The 16818-nt window shown below is 52.5% G+C and overlaps 1 protein-coding gene across 2 annotated transcripts in view; it reads left to right on the plus strand.

Moving 5' to 3' along the window:
- Positions 1–16818, plus strand: part of LOC105494037 (copine 2) — a 56258-nt gene that overhangs the window by 451 nt on the left and 38989 nt on the right. The gene's annotated exons all lie outside the window — the stretch shown is intronic.

Below are 16818 nucleotides of genomic sequence, written 5' to 3' on the forward strand. Positions count from 1 at the left end.
CTGGGGAGGGGCGCGCCCTTGAGGGTCCGAGCCCAGCTGCTATGGGGACCCTCCCACCCGCCCCAGGGACTTGGAGGGCGTATGGGAGGTGGAGTCCCGCCGCTGCCACAGCTGCTGAAGGCGTGAGGTCGCGCTGGCTCTTGGCCGGCGCGGGCCGCTCTCCGCGCCCCTCTGTCCTCCTCCCTCCCCTGAACACCCACCCGCAGCCCCAGGCAACTGCCGGAGGGCCAGCTCCCAGCCCCGGTACTGGGAGCGCAGAGGGGGAGTGGAGCTGGGCAGCTTCCCAGAAGTCGGAGTGTGTTTGCAAACTAGTTTTTGCGAAAAAGCTGTCTGGCACCTGTGTGTTTAAAGGGGGCGTGGGGGTGGGCATGGAGAGAGCGGGGGAGCAAGGCCCTCTCTTATTCCCTGTTTCTCGCAGCGATGCTCCTCTGAAAATAGAGGGGTCTTACTCCCCTCTTCCCTGCCCTTCCCACCCCATCCCCCAGCCTCGCTCTCCGTCGCCCCCAGTTAGAGAAGCTCTCCTATGGGGAAGGGGCTGCTTCAAAGGGGGTTGTGATTTGCCCTAGGTCACAGATGCTGCTGGCTCTGGTAGCCAATAGGGGGTTCATCTTGCATCTGAATCCCCTGCCCCATATGTACTGGGGGAAGGGACAAGTGGTCTGAGAGAATGATCTGAGCCGCCCTTTGTTTTGTCTACCTTAGTTTTTTGCTCCCTTAGGGGTGTGTGCTGTCTTCAAAGGGTGGGGGGCTTTTTCTGCCCCTTGGGCATCCACAGCTTCAGGGACTGCAGGGAGCCCGTGCTTTTCAGGAAACAGACGGTGTGGTGTGCGCAGATTGTAATCCCTGGCAGCTGCAGCCTGCCTGTGGCCAGCCCTGATGAGGAGGCCTGGGAGACCTGGGTCTGAACCCCACCTGTGACCAACAGGGAGCTTGGCCCAGACCGTTCGCCCCTGTGGCCCTCCGGGTCATCATCTGTGAAATGGGCTAATGTTCCAGGGCCTGCCTCCTGGAGAATGGACACAGCATGAAGGTGCGGTTTCATGGCATTCCCCCTGGCATATGTCCCGGTGAGCTCCAGGACCGCCCCAGCCAACTGGATTGGAAGGGGTCACCCAGGCAGGTTTCTCCATGGAAAGAACCAGGGACAAAGGATGTGGATGCTTGGGTTCTTCTCGTGGCTGTCACTTCCTGTCTGAGTGCCTTGTCACCCCTTGGACTTGGGGGTTTGTGTCTGTAAAATGAGGCAAATTGTGACATGATCCAGCTTACAGTCGGGCAGCTGGGAGGCTGGAAGTGGGGAACGGGGAGCAGACGTTCTGCAAGTAGGGAGCACTTCATGACTGGCAAGTGTGGTGTCACTGGTGGTGTTCCAACGGACACTCCCTCCCCTGGGATGTCAGGAGAATGAAAAACTGGGGCATAAGGGGAAGAAGATGGCTGAGAATGGAACCTCGGTTTCTATGTCTGTAAAACAGTAAGTACTGGACCCCATCCGGTCCTCCTCCCAGTCCTCAGTTTCTGTATCTGTACACTTTTATATTTTTTTCAGGTAACTGTGTATTTCTGCAAAGGTAGGATTAAATTAGATTGCAAGGACTCGGGTGCCAGCACTTACTGGTACATGGTAAGTGCCTGGTTAACTGTCATTGTCATTATCCATGGGAATATTAAGAAGCCTGATGTGGGTGACTGCATCCAGGATTCTTTGTGGGATTGTCTCAGGCCAACTTGCTCCTCCCCCTCCCATCAGGACTTCTGGGCTGTTCTAGGGGCAGGGGGCTGGGGTGAAAGAGGACCAGGAGAGGTGGTAGTTCTCGTCCAGGTGTCCCCATTTCCCCACATCTGACTGGCTTCACAGGGCTCTAAGGAGTGAACAGAAAACAAAAGAGCATTCTCTAGTAATTTTCTCCCTCCTGTCAGAGCAGGAGGCATCATCGCCAGGTACGGTCCCCAATCTGAGAAGCCCTCAGCTCAGGGTCAGGGTGCCCCCAGCCTGATGGAGGTCTCTGTCCCTCTCCCCTCCCCTGACCCTTACACATAGACGGCACTGGGGCTACTGAATCAGGAGCAAAACACCTCAAGGACCCAGCTCCTTCCCCCTTGCAGAATATGGCCTCAGAGAGGCAGGAACCCTGCAGGACACAGTGGTGTGGGCTCTGTGGGAGCCGGGACGCCAGGTCACCCTGTGATCTTGGCAGGCAGCAGCTAGAAAAGTCCACAATCACATGTCTCCCCACCTCCCTGTCCAGAAGGGAGGACGTGGGGGTCCCACCATACCTGAGGACTGAGCCCAGGTTAGAGGCGCCTCCTGGCTCACATCCTATTGTCTTCTGCCGTCATTGGGCTACCGGACCTCAGATGTCGCTCCCATGGCAGTCAAGAAGACTGCTATTCCACATCCTGGGACATTTCTTTCTTCCTTTTTTTTTTTTTTTTTTTTTTTTTGAGACAGGATCTTGCTCTGTCACACAGGCTGGAGTGCACTGGCACAATCTCAGCTCACTGTAACTTCCACCTCCCAGGTTCAAGCGATTCTCATGCTTTAGCCTCCCAAGCAACTGGGATCACAGGCGCGTACCCAGCTAATTTTTGTATTTCTAGTAAAGACGGGGTTTTGCTATGTTGGTTAGGCTGGTCTTGAACTCCTGGCCTCAGGTGATCCACCCACCTCAGTCTCCCAAAGTGCTGGGATTATAGGCCTGAGCCACTGTGCTTGACCATGTAACATTTCTTTACTTGTCCTGGCCACACCTGCTCTGAGGTCTGCAATGAGACTGACCATAGTGAGACTGTGTCACCATCCCTCCTCACTGCTGCATCTCCTGGTTGTATTTTTCCTGGGGCATTTGCCACTCTTCAAAATCATCTTCTTTACTCATTGGTGCACCAGCTTATCCGCCTCGCTCCCCAAAGGGTGTCAGATCCACAAAAAGGCAAGAGCAAACAGTGTCCATCTTGTTTAGGGTGGTGTCCCTGCACTTAGAACAGTGCCTGGCACATGGTAGGTGCTCGGTAAATCCTTGTGTGAGGAATGACTGCACCTGCCCCTCCTTGCAGCCTCCTGTTAAATGAGTCTGTGATGTTGAGTGATGGATCCTGGGAGAATTATGAGCTTGCCCTCTTGAGTCTCTGGAGGGATCCCTGTCTCACCATGCTGAGTGCTGGAAGGAGCATGGCCTTGCTGACAGCTAGATTTCAAACTTGTAGCCTACAGAACTGTGAGAGAATCTAAGCCATTCAGTGTGTGGTGCTCAACTAATCCATGGCCAACCAGAGTTTGAAACCCGGTAGCTCAGCTCCCAGCATTCACTGTGCTCTTACAATACACTTTTCTCAGGTTGGGCCACCAGGGGCATGTCTCTGAAAGACTGATGGGAGGGCCAGGTGTGGTGGCTCACACCTGTAATCCCAGCACTTTAGGAGGCCAAGATAGGCAGACCACTTGAGCCCAGGAGTTCAAGACCAGCCTGGGCAACATAGTGAAAACCCATCTTTACAAAAATAAAAAAATAAACAAAATTAGCTGGGTGTGGTGGTGCGTGCCTGTAGTCCCAGCTACTTGGGAGGCTGAGGTGGGAGGATTGCTTGAGCCCAAGAGGTCAAGGCTGCAGTGAGCCATGATTGTGCCACTGTACTCCAACCTGTGGAGTTGGAGTACAGTGGACCAATTTTTTTTGGACCCTGTCTCAAAAAAAAAAAAAAAAAGACTGTTGGGGTCCAACCAGAGGAGAGAGGGATTGAAGGAGTTGTTTGCTAGGAGCTGGGCATACTCCCTCTGTGTTTTGGAGAGGGGACAGCCAGGGCACATCAGGCAGGCCAGATAGCCTCAGCTCCTGACAAGACACAAAAGCCTGCAGGGATACAGTTGAGTTGCAGGGAGAATGGGCTCCTGAACCACACTAGGAATGTCCCCACCGCAGGGCCTTTGCACATGCTGGGAAATAGGTAGAGGAAACAGCACATGCAAAGGCCCTGTGGTGGGGACATGCCTAGCGTGGTTCAGGAGCCCATTCATTCATTCATTCAGAAATATTCACTGAGTACCTGCTGGGCACCAGCTATGGCTGGGATACAGCCATGAACAAGAGAGACCAATGCCTTGCTCTCCTGGAGCTTCTGATCTATTAACATCCCAGCTCAAATGCGGCCTCCTCCACACTGCCCCATCACAATCACTTCACCCTGCTTTATTCTCTTTGGGACATTTTCCACTATCTGAGACTTCCTGCCCTTGCCATTTGCTCACCTCTCTGTCCCCCAACTCCATCCTGAACGCCTATGCCCAGAGCCTGAGTGTGTCTTGATCATGGTTGCCCCCACCCAGCATGCAGCAAAGTCCCTGACCCAGAGGAACTGCTTAAGAAACATCTGTTGAACGACCAAATGGATGACTGCATGGTGAGGGAAGCCCTCCTGGAAGGTAGAGGCCCAAAGTCACAGGTGAAAGAGGGATTACATCTGTGCACAACCCTCTTCCGTTTACTAGCTTTTCACTACTGCCTTAAGAACATCATGAAGAAAGTAGTGGGGACAGCTCTAGTTAGCAGCAGCTCCATTTCCTGTATGAAGAAACTGAGGCTAGAGAGGTTAGGACACATGGCCCGGGTCGCATAGGGAATGGGTGACTTTCTCCAGCACACCTCAGTCCCTTGGGTGGACAGGCAATGGCAGCAGGTGATGTCCCACCCAGGGGACCTCACCTCCTCCACCTTCCCAACCCCCAGTCTTTCAGTCCTAGGCAAATCCACTTTCTCTTAGACACACAACTTTCCCCATTCCCTCCTCCGTGGGAGTCCCCTGCCCTCTGAGCCTGGCCAGACCCACTCCCAAGGTCCCCTAAGTACTCAGTCCATGCCCCTCCCCACATGGAGCTTCCTGGGAGGCCGGAGGGGAAGGAGCTGAGACCCAGGAGGGAGGAGTGGCAGGAGAGGACAGAACCCAGTTCCTGCACTCATGGGGAGTACAGCGGAGGCTGCCTCTCAGCCTGCTAGGTCAGCCCCTCTGTAAGTGACACAAACCTTGCAGTGCAGGCTGAGCTGAACCTGAGGCCTGGGAGGGTGGGAGGGTCCCAAGGGAAGCCCCCTCCCCTAAGAGCCAGAGCTTAGTGATTAAGCGGGCGCTACAGAGAATGACCTCCCTCTGAATGTGGTCTGGTGGAAGCTGGGGGTCCCTAGGGGGACCTCAGGGCCAACCCCTGCTGCAGCCTCCTCTCGGTGCTGTCTGCATCTATATTTATCCCCGTAATGGCCTGGCTGCCTGTCGGAGTATGGTGTCTTTGGAGCGCAGCAGCCGGTGCCATAGCCGCGGTGGAGAAGTGATTTGTGTCAAGGTGCCGCCCCCACCTGGTCGGGAGTGCCAGCCTGCTCCCCGGGGGCTGCCTGTCGCCTGGCAGGAGCTGCTGCAGCAATGGGCATGCGGCAAGGGCTCCAGAGAATAAGGCTTGTGGCTGGACCCTGCCCACCAGAACCAGGATGCAGGATGTTGGGGCGGCCAGACTGTGGCCAGGGTTCCTGTGTGGCTGGAAAGTGGAGCCAGATAAATTCTAAAGTTTTTTAGCTCTGAATCTCAAAGAACTTGTGACTCTGAAATCCTAGAATTCCCAAATTCTGGAATTCTGTGAACCTGTAGTCCCGGTCCTCTACAATTCCAAGATGTCATGGTTCCTCTTCCTCTCACCTTTTCACTCTTCCTCACTTTGTTTTTTTTATTTTTTATTATTTATTTATTTATTTGAGACAGCGTCTTGCTCTGTCACCCAGTCTGGAGTGTGGTGGCGCAATCTCAGCTCACTGCAAACTCTGTCTCCCGGGTTCATGCCATTCTCCTGCTTCAGCCTCCCGAGTAGCTGGGACTACAGGTGACTGCCACCACGCCCAGCTAATTTTTTTTTTTTTTTTTTTTTTTGTATTTTTAGTAGAGGCGGGGTTTCACCGTGTTAGCCAAGATGGTCTTGATCTCCTGACCTCATGATCTGCCCGCCTCAGCCCCTCAAAGTGCTGGGATTACAGGCGTGAGCCACTGTGCCCGCCCATTCTTCCTCACTTTCAACAAACTTGTGTCGAGCTTCCATTCTGTGCCTCTCGGTGCTGGGAACAATGAGATGAAAATAGGGTTTGGTTCCATCTTTCAGCTCCAGTGAGGGCGATGCTTCTAAGTCAATGGTTACAGTATACTGGTATTGTAAGTGATTCCCTCTCAAGGAGCAGGGAATCCGGAAGGGCTTTGTAGAGGAGTCCCTGGATTGTTCGTTTTTTGTTTTTTGTTTTTGTTTTTTCTTTTAACCATATTGAAGTGTAACAAACGAAATAGAGCAGACATTCTACATGGACCAGTCAATGACTGTTCACAAACCGACCCATCTGGGTCACCAGAACCCAGATCAGAAACAGACACGATCAGCACCAAAGCCCCCGGTGTCCCCTTCTGGTCAGTAACACCTGTCCACCTGTCCTGCCACTATCCTGACTTCCAGCAGCGTAGGTTTGTTTTGTCCATGTTTAAGGTCACCTAAGTGAATTCATATAGGATGACATACTCCTTTCTGTCTGGCCCCCTTCACACAGCACGTGTGAGACCTATCCATGTTATTGCTACCCGTGTTCTTCCTTCAAGCAGGCTGTGTGTGGTCCGCTGTGTGTTCATTTACCAGTTATGTCTCCCTTCTTCCAATGATGGGGGTTTGGGTGGGGCATTCCAATTGGGATTATTCGGATTAGCACTGCCATGAACATTCCTGTGTCTATCTTTGGGTGAACACATGTGAGTGTTTTTATTGGGCACTAATGTTTCTCCTAAGTGGTTGCACCAATTTCCACTCCCTCTGGCAACCTGTGAGTGTTCTGCTCGCTCCGCATTATTGCCAACATGTGGTATTGTCAGCTTTTTAAAATTTTGGCCGTCCTGGGGGTGAGGGTGGGTGCATAGTGCATGTTTTTTTAAGACGGAGTTTCACTCTGTCGCCCTGGCTGGAGTGCAGTGGTGCAATCTTGGCTCACTGCAACCTCCACACCCCACCCCCATTCAAGTGATTCTCCTGCCTTAGCCTACTGAGTAGCTGGGATTACAGGCACCGGCCGCCACTATGCCCGGCTAATTTTTGATTTTTTTTTTTTTTTTTTTGAGACGGAGTCTTGCTCTGTCGCCAGGCTGGAGTGCAGTGGCATGATCTCAGCTCACTGCAACCTCTGCCTCCTGGGTTCAAGTGATTCTCCTGCCTCAACCTCCCAAATAACTGGGACTACAGGCGCTCGCCCAGCTAATTTTTGTATTTTTTGTAGAGATGGGGTTTCACCATGTTAGCCAGGATGGTCTCGATCTCTTGACCTTGTGATCCACCTGCCTTGGCCTCCCAAAGTGCTGGGATTGCAGGCGTGAGCCACCACGCCCTGCCTAGTTTTTGTGTTTTCAGTGGGGACAGGGTTTCACCATGTTGGCCGGGCTGGTCTCGAACTCCTGACCTCAAGTGATCGGCCCACCTCAGCCTCTGAAAGTGCTGGGATTACAGGCGTGAGTCACCCTGCCCGGCTGCATTTGGTTTTACTGAGCTGAGTTTGAAGAAAGAAATCACTAAGTGAAGAAGGGGGAAGGGCATTCCAGGCAGATGGAACAGCATATGCAGAATTAGGGAGGCATGAAAAATACTTGCTGCAACTCTGTGTGGCAAACAGCAGAGCTAGAGCCAAAGGTGTGAGGGAGAGGACTTTGAGAGCCTCATCAGGGAACCTGGATGTTGTCCCGAGAACAGCCGGGAGCCATGGAGAGGTTTTTCTCATTTTGAGTCAGTACCTGCAGTGTGTCAAGCATTTTGTAATTTCCATGTGTTGGATGAAAAAACTAAACTGAGACACAGAAAGACCAACGACTTGTCCAGAGTCACATTAGTGGAGGCCCAATAGCGAGAGTGGTATTGGGCTAGGAGCCAGAGGACCAGAACCATGTGGGTAAGGGATTCAACCTCCAAGCCTCAGTTTACTCACCTGGAGAATGAGAGTGCTGATGATAACACCCCATTTGGGGATGTTGTGAAGCTGCAGAATTTCAAGGACCCGGGGCAGGCATTATTATTCTCATTTTATTATGGTTATCTCTCCATCAGCATGGCCACACCCACCTTCACCTTTCTCTTGCAGCTGACAGGGTGGGGGTGGGCTCTCTGAGCTCCCACACTTAAGAAGGGCTAGCCCAGAGCTCCTGCACTAACACCCTGTTTTCCTGCCCCATGACAGATCTCCTAGGAACTAAAGATTGCTATGATGGTTAATTTTATGTGTCAACTTGGCAAGGCTTTGGTGACCAGTTGTTTGGTCAAATAAAGGTATTTTTAGGTGCAATTAACATTAAATCGGTAGATTTTTGAGTCCTGCAGCTTACCCTCCATTATGTGTGGCCCTCATCCAATTGATCAAAGGCCTTCAGGGCAAAGACTAAGGTTTCTCCAAAGACTGAATTCAGCCCCAAAACTGCAACATAGAAACCCTGCTTGGGTTTCCAGCCTTCTGGCTTGCCCTACAGATTTTTGACTTTCCAGCCCCCACAATCGCATGAGCTAATTCTTTAAAATCCATTTCTCTCTCTGCATAGATAGATATCCTATTGGTTCTGTTTCTCCAGAAAACCTTGACTAATATGGTTGTCATTTGTCTTCCTGGATCTTCTCATCTGGGAAATGGGACGAAGGAGGCAATTTAGACCTGGATTCATTCAAGATGTGTTCCAATCCCCCAGAAGTTCCGTAAACTTAGCAGCCATCAGGGCCCATAGGGAATGGGTGTATGGTTAGCTAAGGGTTCTGGTTAACAGAGCATTCCCATCCAGACTAGAGGTTGCAAACTCAGGGGTCTACAGAGACCTGGCTGGGAGCTCAGTGTGTGAAGCCAGCAGGGCTTATATGGAGACCAAGTGTGACACCTGCCTCATTATGCCAAATCCAGCTATGCTAGAGCCATCCCTGGGGTGTGGTCAGTCATGGGGTGGCCGCATTGCATCTTCTGATCTGTGGCCTCGTGCCTCAAAGTGTGGTTCCAGGGGGAGCAGCCCTAGCATCACCTGTAGCTTGTTAGAAACACAGAATTTTAGGCCCCTCCCCAGACCTGCTGAATGACAATCTGTATTTGAACAAGATGCCCCATGTACTCAGCTAACCTGTGATTTGTGTGTACTTAGCCCACATCAGAACCACCAGGAGAGCGTGTTAAAACACAGGCCTACGGGCCGCTCTAGGCCTTCTGCTAGAGCAGGTCTGGGTGGGCCCAGGATGCTACATTTCTTTTCTTTCTTTTTTTTTTTTTTTTTTTTTTGAGACAGAGTCTTGCTCTGTTGCCATCCTGGAGTGCAGTGGCACGGTCATGGCTCACTGCAGCCTTGACTTCCCGGGCTTAGGTGTTTCCCCCTATCTCAGCCCCCCACGTACCTGGGACTACAGACAAGTGCCACCATGCTCAGCTTTTTTTTTTTTTTTTTTTTTTTTTTTGCCATTTTTTGTAGAGACAGGGTCTCACTATGTTGCCCAACTGGGCTCGAATTCCTGAGCTCGAGTTCCACACGCCTCAGCCTCCCAAAGTATGGGGATGATAGGTGTGAGCCACCGCGCCCACTGGGTGCTGCATTTCTAGCAAGCTCCAGGGAGATGCGTAGGTGACCCGTCTGGAAACCACACGTGGTAACAGCTCTGAGCCACCTCAGGAGCCTCTGCTGTCAGAGATGAGACCCCACTGACAGGATTTGCTGGGTGCAGAAGGCCTCAGAGGCCCTGAGGGTCCCAGAAGCCACAGCACCCAGGAGTGGGCCCCACCTCAGCACCCAGGAGTGGGCCCCACCTCGAAGACCTTGAAGGTTGTGTTTCCAAGCCCACAATTCACTCCCTAGTTCCCCATCACTACCGGGTCTCTCTGAGCTTTCCTGTACTGTGTCCACCAGCCTGGAGGGAGAACCGAGAGCCATGTTTCTCAATCAGTTTTTTGTTTTTATTTATTTATTTATTTATTTATTTATTTATTTTTTGAGAGAGGGTCTCATTGTTTGCCCAGGCTGGAGTGCAGTGGCACGATCTCAGTTCATTGCAACCTCCACTTCCCGGGTTCAAGCGATTCTCTTGCCTCAGCCTCCCAAGTAGCTGGGATTACAGGCACCTACCACCATGCCTGGCTAATTTTTGTATTTTTAGTAGAGATGGGGTTTCACCTTGTTGACCAGGCTAGTCTTGAGCTCCCGACTTCAGATGATCTGCCTGTCTCAGCCTCCCCAAGTTCTGGGATTACAAGTGTGAGCCACCATGCCCGGCCCTCTCAATCAGTTTTAACCTCTTGTCACCTTTATGTAAACTGTTAACTTTACACATCCCTGAAATTTTTTATCTACTTTCCCCTCTCCAGACATTAAGAATTGCTGGGGATTCAGACCCTACAGAATAGGTTCCTAACTACTGCCTGGCACTGACCGCGACCAGGCATCTGCGCCGCTTTCTTTGTTACTGCCACCAGCAAAACAGATAATTTATTTTTTTCTTTCTTTCTTTTTTTGTTTTTAGAGACAGGATCTCACTCTGTCACCCAGGTTTGAGGGCAGTGGCACAGTCACAGCTCACTGCAGCCTTGACCTTGCAGGCTCAAGTAATTTTCCTGCCTCAGGCTCCCCTAGTAGCTACAGGTATGCACCGCCATACCTGGCTAATTTTTTTATTTTTTATTTTTGTAGAGACAGGATCTCACTGTGTTGCCCCAGGCTGGCCTCAGACTCCTGGCCTCAAGCAGTCTTCCCGCTTCAGCCTCCCAAAGGGTTAGGATTGTAAACATGGGCCGCCACGCCTGGGCTGCTTTTTCCTTTTCTACACATCAAGTTGCACGTGCTTTACTGACAGCACACAGTGCCCTCGCTGGAATTTACAAAAGGACATCCCACTGTGGTCCCAGCTCCTCGTCTCCACCAGCCTCTGGAATGGGGTTGCCTCCCTGGCCACCTCAGGCCTGCCCTTCACCATCCAGCAGCTCTCCTCCCCTTCGGGGTTCCCAGGCCTCCTCCTGGGCCATCTGCTTCCCTTGCCTGCCTCTCTCGCTGTCCCCTCCTCTCCGCCCATTTCTAAATTAGAGGCTCCCCCACCCAGCTCCTCCCCCACAGCGAGCTCCTTTACACCACAGCTGCTTCCCAGGTTCGGCATCGTGGTGGGGCCAGGGCTACTTTCTCCTCACAGCCATTAGGAATCACTGATCATAGCAAAAGCTACCTATTACTGTTCTAAGTGCTTTACCTCACTGAATCCTCACAACACCTAGGAAACTCTTTTTTGGTTGTTGTTTTTTGTTTTTGTTTTGAGATGGGGTCTTGCTGTGTTGCCCAGGCTGGAGTGCAATGGTGCGATCTTGGCTCATTGCAACCTCCGCCTCCCGGGTTCAAGCAATTCTCCTGCCTCAGCTTCCCGAGTAGCTGGGATCACAGGCACGTGCTACCATGCCCGGCTAATTTTTGTATTTTTAGTAGAGATGGGGTTTCACCATGTTGGCCAGGCTGGTCTCGAACTCCTGACCTCAGGTGATCCTGCCTGCCTCGGCCTCCCAAAGTGCTGGGATTACAGGTGTGAGCCTCCACGCCCAGCTGGGAGGCACTCTTGTCCCCATTTTACAGAGGGAGAAACTGAGACATAGGGAGTTGAAGGAACTTGCCAGAGGTCACACAGCAGTTAAATGGCAGAGCCAAGGTGGGAAGGATGGAGTGACCGCAGCCTTGGCTCTGAGCCTGGTCACCATCCTTCCCTGGCTTCAAAAAACCACTGCCTCTTGTTGGGCCTCAGTTTCTACCCCTGTGAAGTAGGACACAGTCCCTCTCTTGCTGGCATCTCAGAGCCCAGGGTTTGAGAAGCCGCCTGTGATTCTCTCAAGTGATGTGTGCACGGGGAGGTGGCTATGGTTGCTCTGGGGCTGCTGCTGATGGAGTCTGCCTGGCGAGCCCCCACCTCCCTCATTGATTAGGTGTAGGTGCTGGGGAAACAGTGACGATGTCTTCCTGAGGGACAGGGCAGACAAACAGACACAGGCACATAGACAAATATGTAAAATGCTTGTACATTGCAGCGATCTATGAAGGAAGCAGCATGGAGTGGAGACGGATTACGTCAGCCTGGGTGATCAGGGAAGGCCTCTGAGGATGTGATATTAAGCTGACAAGTAAGACCTTTCCTGTGAAGAAAGGCATTCCTAGAAAAAGGAACAGCAAGTGCTAAGGCCCTGAGGCAGGAGAGAGGCTGACAACAAAGGGAAGCCAGTGCAGCTGGGGCAAAGGAAGCGAGTGAGGGGGAGGGTGGCAGGAAGTAGAGACAGGTCAGGCAGGGTCCTGTCATCCTGGGCACGATTTGGGGTTTGTGTGACCTGGATGAGGAGGTCACAGGAAGATTTTCAGGTAGAGCCATGGTGGCATCTGACTTCTAGGTTTAAAGACTCCCTCTGGCTCCGGTGTGGAAAAGAGAGCGCAGCTGAGCTTGCATCAGAGAGACCTGTTATGGGTCAGGGTGTGTCTGGGCATGAGATGATGGGAGCCTGGCTGGGCTGACATAGTGGAAGTGGGGAGAGGATGGATGCTGAATGCAGCTTGAACGTGAAATCAGCAGCACTGGTGGCATATAGGAGGTGAAGATAAAAGGGGATTAAGGACGATGAATTCCTAGTTTTCTGGCTAAAACCATGATGTTCTAGGCCTGTGGCTCAGCACCAGTGTCCAAGCCTGTCCTTCTGCCTAAGGGCAAGATGCCTTTTTTCTGGGGTCAGTGGACCCTGTGGAGGCTGAACCCTATGTGTCCATTTTTCTTTTCTTTGAAGACAGCGTTTTGCTCTGTCGCCCGGGTTGGAGTGCAGTGGCACAATCACAGCTCACTGCAGCCTCAAACTCCTGGGCCCAAGCCATTTTCCCACCTCAGCCTCCCAAAGCGCTGAGATTACAGGTGTGAGCCACCACCGGCTCCTGTGTGTTTTATTAACTGCATAGCCCCAGGGTGCTCAGGGAGTATTTATTGAATGAACCAATGAATCAGTGCCTGGGAATTCCCAAGCCCTGTCCTCTCTTTGCCTCAGTTGACCCGTCTGTAAAAGGGACCACTAGTTTCATAAAGCCCTCTGCAAGCTCCTTGCCTGGGGGATTTGGTGACCCCAGAAGGGCTGTGTCCATCTGTGCCAGGAGTCAGGACCATGCTTTAAGTAGGCCCTGGCTCCCCATCCCATCCCCCAGCCTGAAACCTCAAATTACCTATGGGGTGGGGGCTGCCCCAGGGGTGTTTCCATCGTGCCCAGATGCGCATGGCAGGCCCAGCCCTCCCTTAATGACACCTTGCCTGCCTGCCCTCCTGCTGGGGTAGGAGGGGAGGGGGCCCCCGGCCCAGCCTAAGCTGTAGTTTCTTTTTCCATTGCGTCAGGCCTCAGGGTCCAGTACGCCTGGCTGCTGCTGGGCTGGCGCAGAGGGACCCACTCTTCCCCTCGCCTGCCCCAACTCCAGACATCATGTGCTCCCCGTTTCGGGTATCCAGAAGCTTCCAGCCGGAGGGTGAGTTAGAGATGGGAGGGCCTGCCACTGGCTGGGGGAGGAGTTCCCTTTCCACCCACCCATCGCTCGCTCTAGCCAGGGCCTGAGTTGATCCAGGTGGAGTTGCAGTGAACTGGGGGCTCCTGGCCCAGCTACCGCCCCCTACCCCCGTGACCTGTCCCTCCTGCCCACGCCCTCAGTCAGGCGGGAGGGAGGGAAGGGCAGGAGGCTGGTGTAGTAACCAAGGCAAGATAATGGGGCTTGGACGAGGCAGGGGGCTGGGGGTAGGGTAGTGAGGGGGATAGAATGAGGTGACCCCAGAGTGTTCATATGAGCATCTGTCATTATATTTGTCAGTCTGGGTGCATATGTGTATGTGTGTGTATGTGTGTATATGTGACCACACACGTGTAAATGGACAAGGAAGCACGTGAATCTGGGCGTGTGTGCCTGACACCCTCAGGATGAGAATAGAAGTGTCTGATTTGGCAGCAGGGGATGGTGGCCTAGGTGGCATCTAACATGTCACAGAGGGGGCCTGTGAAGTGGGGAAGGGGTAGGTGAGCTAGAATCTACCTCGCCAGCCATGGTGGGAGATGCAGGAGTGTGGACAGGGTGACCCAGAGGAACTGGTGACCTTGGATACTCTGGGGCCCATCCTGGGTGTGTGTTCAAATGGGAGAATGCCCTTGGCTTCCCCAGCCCTGATCACAACCTGCCCGCTTAGCCTCAGGCTCCCCTGGCCTGGCTGATGTCCTGGCTGTCCCTGCCTTGGTCCCACAATGTTCAGCAATCTCCCCACCCTGGCAAAAGGCCAAGCATTGGCTGGGAGTCTGGAGACCTGATTCACGCTCTGTCTCTGCCTTTTCCTGGCCCTGTAACCTCAAGCAAGTGACTTTTACTCTCTAGGCCTCAGTTTCCTCATCTCTAAAATGGGAGCGATTGTCCTGCAGGCATAGGCAGGCGCTCTCAGCCACACAGCAAGGTTTTGGACATCCCTGTCTGCCCCCTTCCCCACCCACCCCCACTTGGCACAACTGCCCAGTTGCACACAGTAAGAGTGAACGCAGTTCACCAGCTCCTCCAGTGGAAACTGATTTTTACACGACAAGAATAAATCCTGCAGGCAAATTGTAGTGCTGTCCTGACGCTCTGAGCTTGTGTGATTATAACAAGGTTCTAGGAACAAAGGCTGGGAGGGAGGGGGCTGAGGACCAGCTTCATCATTGTCCAGATTTTTCCCCTGCCAGGCATGTCCGGGGAGCACTGGATCTGGAGGGGAAGCTGGGAGGTCTCCGCTGCCAGCCCCACTCTCACCCTGACCTCCTGCAGACCGGGGCTTGCAGGGGACTGCACCTGCCCAGCAAGAGGCTGGCGCTCCAGAGTTGCCCCGGGGCGTGGGTGAAAGGGAGGAGGAGTGGACCCAGCATAGTGATGGAGGCTTGATCCTTCCTGCCACTCCTTCCTGCCTAGAGGGCAGCAGCTGCCTCCTCGCTAGTCTCTCTGCTACCTCTCCTTAGCTTGACAACCCCTTCTCCCCACAAGGGGCCGAGTAAGCTTTTAAAAACACAAATCAGATCATGTCATTTCTCTGCTTCTAAGACTTCCCATCACTCTCAGAATGAAACTCAGACACCCTATCAGAGCCCACAGCTCCTGCAGTTCCTGGCCGCTCTCCCTGCTCCCTCACTGTGTTCCTGCCAGACTGGACTGTGAGCCCTGTAGGGGCTAAGACAGAGCAGTCTTTTTTTTTTTTTTTTTTTTTTTTTTTTTTTTTTTTTTTTGAGACAATGTCTTGCTCTGTTGCCTAGGCTGGAGTGCGGTGGCGCCATCTCAGCTCACTACAACCTCCACCTCCCAGGTTCAAGCGATTCTCCTGCCTCAGCCTCCCAAGTAGCTGGGACTACAGGTGCACGCCACCATGCTGGCTATTTTTTGTACTTTTAGTAGAGACGGGGTTTCACCATGTTGGCCAGGCTGGTCTTGAACTCCTGACCTCAAGTGATCTACCTGCCTGCGCCTCCCAAAGTGCTGGGATTACAGGCGTGAACCCACCATGCCCGGCCAAGAGCAGTCTTCTTACTGTAGCATTCCCAGCACTGGGACAGTTCTTGGGACCTAATAGATGCTCAGTACACCCTCTAGAGTGAATGAAAGCCTCAGTTTCCTCCTCTGGAAAATAAGGGTGATATTACTATACTTGCCTCGTAAGACTGAATGAAGATTAGCGACATTGTGCAGGTGACATGCTCAATTAGTGCTCACAAGTGCAGTGACTTGGATTTGTGTCCACTTACCTCCCTCCACTGGAGAAGTGCAGGGTCAGTAAACCACTTAGCCTCAAGAGGACAAAGTATTACTCAGGGAGTTGGAACCTGGCCATTGTCGGGTAAGTGTTTAGGGGCTAGGTTCAACCACTGGGATGACGGGGCCAGTGTTAAATGTACACGTGCCAGTGGAAATAAGACGTGACCCATAGGAGACTCAGAGGGCTGTGTCCTGATGTCTCATGGGCAGATGGGACACTGAGCCAGAGAGACCCAGAGGACTTGTCTGCTGGGCCTGTGATGGGTGTGACCTAGGTCCCCTCCACCCCTTTGCTCCACTCTCACTAATACCTTGTACTCAAAGGAGAACAGAACTCCTTCGAGTGATCACATGTCAGTAATTAATCTTGACAGGAGGAGGATACCTGAGGCCCAGGGCACAGAATTTTGGGAAATTGTGTATGAGTGAAAGGGTGAATTGTATGTTGAAGATAAGGACCAATGCTGGCAGGATCTGAGGCATATGGAGGGTTTGTCCATTCATTCATTTATACACTCATCCTTTTTTCATTCAGCAAATATATACTGGATACTTCCTGTGCACCAGTCACTGTGTACGAACTGGAGATACAGGGTGGACAATGAATAAGGGTGACTTTTTAATGTTACTGTTACAGGAAAGGGGTCCCGATCCAGACCCCAAGAGAAGGTTCTTGGATCTTGTGCAAGAAGGAATTCAGGGCGAGTCCATAAAGTGAAAGCAAGTTTATTAAAAAAGTAAAGGAATAGCCAGGCGCGGTGGCTCATGCCTGTAATCCCAGCACTTCGGGAGACCCAGGCGGGTGGATCACCTGAGGTTGGGAGTTTGAGACCAGCCTGGTCAACGTGGTGAAACCTCGTCTCTACTAAAAATACAAAAATTACCCTTGCGTGGTCGCAGGTGCCTGTAGTCCCAGCTACTCGGGAGGCTGAGGCAGAAGAATTGCTTGAACCCAGGAGGCGGAGGTTGAAGTGAGCCAACATCATGCCACTGCACTTCAGACTGGGTGAC

Source organism: Macaca nemestrina, chromosome 18, assembly GCF_043159975.1.
Source record: "Macaca nemestrina isolate mMacNem1 chromosome 18, mMacNem.hap1, whole genome shotgun sequence".
NCBI lineage: Eukaryota > Metazoa > Chordata > Mammalia > Primates > Cercopithecidae > Macaca > Macaca nemestrina.